Source organism: Zerene cesonia, chromosome 16, assembly GCF_012273895.1.
Source record: "Zerene cesonia ecotype Mississippi chromosome 16, Zerene_cesonia_1.1, whole genome shotgun sequence".
Classification (NCBI taxonomy): domain Eukaryota; kingdom Metazoa; phylum Arthropoda; class Insecta; order Lepidoptera; family Pieridae; genus Zerene; species Zerene cesonia.
The window spans coordinates 7845333-7851332 of NC_052117.1; the positions used below are offsets into that span (position 1 = coordinate 7845333).

General features: G+C 33.2%; 1 protein-coding gene across 2 annotated transcripts in view; it reads right to left on the reverse strand.

The window, feature by feature from the left end:
- LOC119832912 (connectin-like) overlaps positions 1-6000 on the reverse strand; it is a 175718-nt gene that overhangs the window by 115663 nt on the left and 54055 nt on the right. For both annotated transcript variants that reach the window (XM_038356736.1, XM_038356735.1), the window contains exon 2: positions 1825-1894. The gene's annotated coding sequence lies outside the window, so the exon portion shown is untranslated. The remainder of the gene's footprint in view (positions 1-1824; positions 1895-6000) is intronic.

Sequence of the window (6000 nt, forward strand, 5' to 3'; positions counted from 1 at the left end):
TTAGTAGGATTAACAGTAAGTAAGAATAATATGCATGGCATCGTGCGAAGCCAGGGCGGATCACTATTATTTTGGTTTTGTTTATAACTTTTTTTTTACCTACGTTGGAAATGAAATGGTAGGATCCCGTTAACACACGGTTTTGTTTATAATTTTTTTTTACCTACGTTGGAAATGAAATGGTAGGATCCCGTTAACAGCTCGAGGGCGAGCATAAAAGCACGTAGGATAGGTTTTAAGACTGATTTACGGTTATTGAACTTTGGAGTTTAAAGAAACATACATTTTTGTTTTGTTGATAAACGTAAGTATTTATGATAAGAACATATTTCACAATTTCTAAAATTGTACTGTTCATTTAATCTGTCCGGTAAAATGTCAAACAAGCTAACAGAGACTTTATCAGTGAAACTGTCCGTTGAATTAATAATTTTAAATCCTGTCAAATGAATACTCATACTATAATTATAATTGTAATACATATTTGTATATATATACATTCGTGTGGGTTGATTTAGATATATTATGCCAATTTAACGGACAATGTGGTCGCTAAGTGTCTAAGTCGCTAAGTCCCATAAAAATAAATGAAAACATAATAATTAAACATGACACTTTCATACAGTATTTCGATTTTATATCGTTCAGGAATATGCCAAAAGTACCTAAATATATTCCCGATCTATTAATAAATAGGCCATTACCAACACGTGACGGTGGATCGATTTTAATAAATACTAGGCGATCAGCCTTCCATACTTTGTTTTCTTTAAATGAGGATATCTATAGATACCCAGGGACGAATCCGTGGGTTATGTCGGATTCTTGCCGACTGCGTTCCGCCGAGCCGCTTTGGTGAAGGGGCCATGGGCCTGTTTGGTATACGTCCTACCATACCCTCCAATAAATACCTATATTATTAGTGAGAATTCAATCTAGTATAAAATTCAAAGCTCACGATGAATCCTCAAGAAGGCGTGTTTTTTAATGTTTTCTTAGTATATTTTATTTTGTAATTTTATTGAAAGGGATGAAATGTACTTATATAATTATTTTATAATTTTAGCATAACTAAACCTCAAATTCGTCAGACATCACATCTACATCAAAACCGATGCAGCAGCTTTCAATAAAAAAAGATTCATAAAAATTGGTTCGAGGTAACACAAAAAACAGTCTATTTGATAACCTCCATTTTTGAAGTAGGTTGAAAATGTATTATTTAAAAACGAATAGTATATTTTGTCTGCTTACTATATATAACTTATAAAGTGGTTTCAGTCGAAGTAATATAGAAGGCTGACAACCTTACATTAAAACAAATCGATCCCATCGTTTATCCTACATCCGACTAGAGTAAGAAAATCTATAAGTAAGTAACTCTACATCATTAACAATAAATAAGAAACACATTTCTTCACCAGAAACATCGTAAGAAGAAAAACAAGCAAAAACAACGCGTTAAAACTAAAGTGGTTACTACTAAGTTAAAATGTTTGCTTAGTTTAAAACTAACGCAATTTCTTTTTTTTATAGTGGGAAAATCTTGCATAGATACCCACGGCCTAAAACCCCACTGTGTTCCGTCGAGCCGCACAAGTAAAGGGGCCACGGGTGCTTGTTAGAATTCGTCCGCGACAAAAATTAACGCACCTAATGTTTTGTTATTTAACAAAATCCGAATGAAGGTAGGAAATACCATCATATTAGAGATTAAATAGAGAAACATGTTTTATGCCGTGGCATCATTGCTATTCTAGTTTATCATTCAAAAATAAATTCCTGCAACGTTAAAATTAGAACATATTACTAAATTTTACTTACATTTGATGACTTAGTGGTGCAGTAAGAAAGTGAATTTTACCACCCGATGATGGCAGCACGATTCCCACTACTGAAAAAAATACAAGATTATGTTATGACATATTTCAATACAACCTTGGAGAATCAACAAGTTTGGAACCTGTTCTTTTGTACGGGTGTTTATGCGTTTTAATCACTCATATAAAACCATGTTGCAAGTAAAATTATAAATGAATCACTGTATACCTTTAAATGCATTTAGTATAATTATCTATACTTATTTAATGAAGAGATAAGTCTACTTGACCGATTTAAATTCTTTCAACATTTTTCAAAGCTGCATTTTTCTAAGTGACATAGGCTATATTATATGTACCTGGGGCGAAGACGTACATTCATCTAGTTAAGAATAACACATGAGGTTAATTTCACGAATTCTTTTATTTGAGATAGGCTATATTATATATACCACGGGCGAAGACGGACATTCATCTAGTTAAGAATAACACATGAGGTTAATTTCACGAATTCTTTTATTTGAGATTTTCAAATCTATTTTAACGTATCACTGCAGTTGAAGTTAAGGTTTTAATCAAACGAGCGGTCACTAACCAGCCTTGGGTTTTTTCTATCAAGAAATAGACAATAAAAAGCAATACGACTCTCGATCGGCCACGTCTTCGATCTTGAAGTAAAATAAATAGTTATTGCCCTAATTAAACCACAAACGGGTTTCGGCAAACGGAAACTTTCTTCATTTGACGGCGTCGGATCTGGCTGCTACGAACCGTCGGACGAATGTTTGACTTCGAAGCATTGTTCCTTGCTAATCTTTGTATACTGTTTACTTGCGTGTGTAGGTGCACTACCAAGTTCTAAGATTTTTGTTAGACCAAATGCGCAATGTAATTAATAGTGATTTAATTTATTTATTTTATTTAGAATCATTCATTGTACTGACAGTTTAACCAAAGCGCATATCGAATGTTATTATAAGTAGAATTAAAATGTACAATTGAAATGTAAATGGAATCTCGGAATCGGCTAAAACGATTTTCATAAAATTTAGTATATAGGGGGTTTCGGGGGCGATAAATCCATCTAGCTAGGAATCTTTTTTAGAAAATGTCATATTCGTGTTTTTTTTCTTGACATCTATTGGTGAATAATAATACTATTTTGCTTCGTAGATAGCTGGACAACTGAAATAACACATAGGCACTTTTTATACCGATATTCCTACGGGGTACGGACTTACGCGGTTTCAACTGCGGGTCACAGCTAGTATTATTTAAAACGAGCAACTACAGAGTTACTTGCCGGCTCTTCTCTGTAGAAACTGCCTTTCGAACCAGTGGTAAATGTTATAACTGTGCAATATAACGATTCAAAAGTGCTTCTATAAGAAGTCTAGTTGAATGAATAAATGTTTGAGTTTGAGTTTGAAATAACAATTTGTTATAAACAAAGAAAGACATAGATAAGGGTTGCTTATAACTATGTTAATTATAGGTATAAATAAATAACATACATTATCATATATGTGTAGGTATTCCATAGTTGGGAACGTGGGTTAGAATTTATGAAGATTGAACAAAGAAGTTTAAAATAAAGCCTTCTAATAATATTCAAATTTTGTAAGACTGAATTAATATAGAGATAGATTATATTCTGGATTAGCACATAGGCTACTTGGGTACCACGCAAGCGACCCCACGGGTTAGAACTAGTAAACAATATAATATAAAACATAATATAATAGTGTAAAACAATTCCCGCCGTTCGTAGACTTAAGGTTTCAAACTACGAAGCATACCTTTGCGTTCATGGGCGACGGTGTCGTGTACCATCGGGCGTAATACAAACCCAGATAAGAAACTTATGTTGCATCAAATTAGGAAACAATAAACTAATAAACAATTCAAAAGTTACGTAGTAATTTCTTAACTTTAGTGTTGTTTATCAGATTGCTTGCTTTTCGTTTTTTTTTCTGTTAAAACTTTTAATGATGCCCAATTATATCGTTTTTGTGGATAAATTTCTGTGACTCAGAATGCTTTTATAATCCACTAGCTGCGCCCCGCGGTTTCACCCGCGTAGGTACGTATCCCGTAAGAATATCGGGATAAAAAGTTGCCTATTTGTTATTCCAGTTGTCCAGCTATCCACATACCAAATTTCATTGCAATCGGTTCAGTAGTTTTTGCGTGAAAGAGCAACAAACGCACACACATCCTTACAAACTTTCGCATTTATTAGTAGGAAGGATAGTAGGATAGGAAGTAGGATTTTATAAAAGTCAACATACTTACTGTGTTTATACTTTTACAACACATTACAGTTTTTTTTTCTTTAACCTAAACCGTATTTGATAACTAAGTAATCGATTTAATAGAGAAATTAAGTGAAACGCGACACAATATATATCTATAACGTATGAAGACTGCATTTGTTCAATTATAATAAGTAGTTAAAGGGTAACATTAAACAGTTATTAAGCTAATATGTACCTGACTACTTAAATCATAAGATTTGTTTTGCTTTCCCCATAGGCTAGTTAAAATATATAAATTGTATTCTTTGAAAAGTAGAATGCTAGGTATGTGTACAAATTATTACTATTAAAGATAAATGAATCCTATAAATAGTATAATGATTGTTTGTTACTCTTTCACGCGAAAACCACTGAACGGATTGTAATGATACTTGAAAAGGACGTGAACAGAATAATCAATGTATGAGGCAAAATTTTGCCGGGGGTGAAACCGCGTGGACCACTTAGTATACCAATGATGATAATACACGAATATAATTCACTTTACAGCTAATTATTTAACCTTTAAAATTGATTTAGGTAATACAATTATTAATTATGCACGCTAACCAAAATCAATAAAATTTTAATTGAATTGTCAAATACAGTACCTACGTTCGAGAAAGCAATAAAATTATGAAATTGTTCAGCGGTTTAGGAGTTATATAGAGACATACAGTGATTGCGTATTACAATTAAAATTGAATCATTAAACGTGCTGCAAAGCAAATAATCCTACTCTCTATGAAATTGGCAATTTTTTTCGATCTTATTAAGCCACTAGTAGCTCGCCCCGGCTTCGCCCATGGTACATATATAGCCTATGTGACTCAGCGGAGTTGCAGCTTTCTAATGGTGAAAGAATTTTTCAAATCGGTCCTGTAGTTTTTGAGTTTAACCATTATAAATAAACAAACAAACAAAAATACAAATTCCACCATATCTTTCCATTGTTCGCCTTTATTACTTTATAATATTAGTGTAGACAAAGAAGGTTCTTATGGAGAGAAAAAACGTAATATGTTCCAAATACGGCAGATCAATGTCCGACGAGGCAGTTAGTTTAATATGTATTTATTTTTTCATCATTAAAACCAATTTAATTGACTTGGAACCAAGTTAACCGATAATTTTGAATGTGATCAATATCATATAAAACATGTTTAATCATTTAAACCCGATCGACGCTGAGAATTGCATTTCATCGACGTAAATTGAACCAAGTTCAAGGAGAAACCAGTTCAAATGCTGACCCGGCGATATTCTGAGTATCACAAGTTTGAATGCGCTTAAATAGTATGGCCGTTTATGTGGGAGTCAACCACGCTTCGGCACGGATTGGGCCAGCTCGCACCGGGGAAGTACCACACCCCCACGGACTGTCGTGAAATAATAGCATGCTATTGTAATTCGTAAGGTGATTGGGGGAGACGGAGGCCTGTTTCTTTTTTCTCACCCTTCCCAGTCCATTCCTTCTTTCAAGTCATCAATCCTTTCCTTATCCCTTATCTCTTAATAGCAGGTACCGCATTAGCAGAGGCTTTATCTCTGTGAATGTTAGTGGGCGGTGGTGATCGCTTACCATCAGATGAACCACCAGCTCATTTGCCCGCTATGACATAAATAATGGCTTTTGCCAGTGGCATTTAAATTTTAGTATAACATTTTATATTATAAAACAAATATTATTAAAATGTTCATAATTCTCATCATATTACGACGAAGGTAAAGATAATAAATATAATTAAATATTATTAATTCGAATTTATACGTCTAAATCAGTTTAGATGCAATCAAGTGAATAGAATAAAATATAGTTTAAAAAAACTAAAAAACACGCTTTTCAAGCACATCAAACTAAAAACTATAAAATAATTTATTAA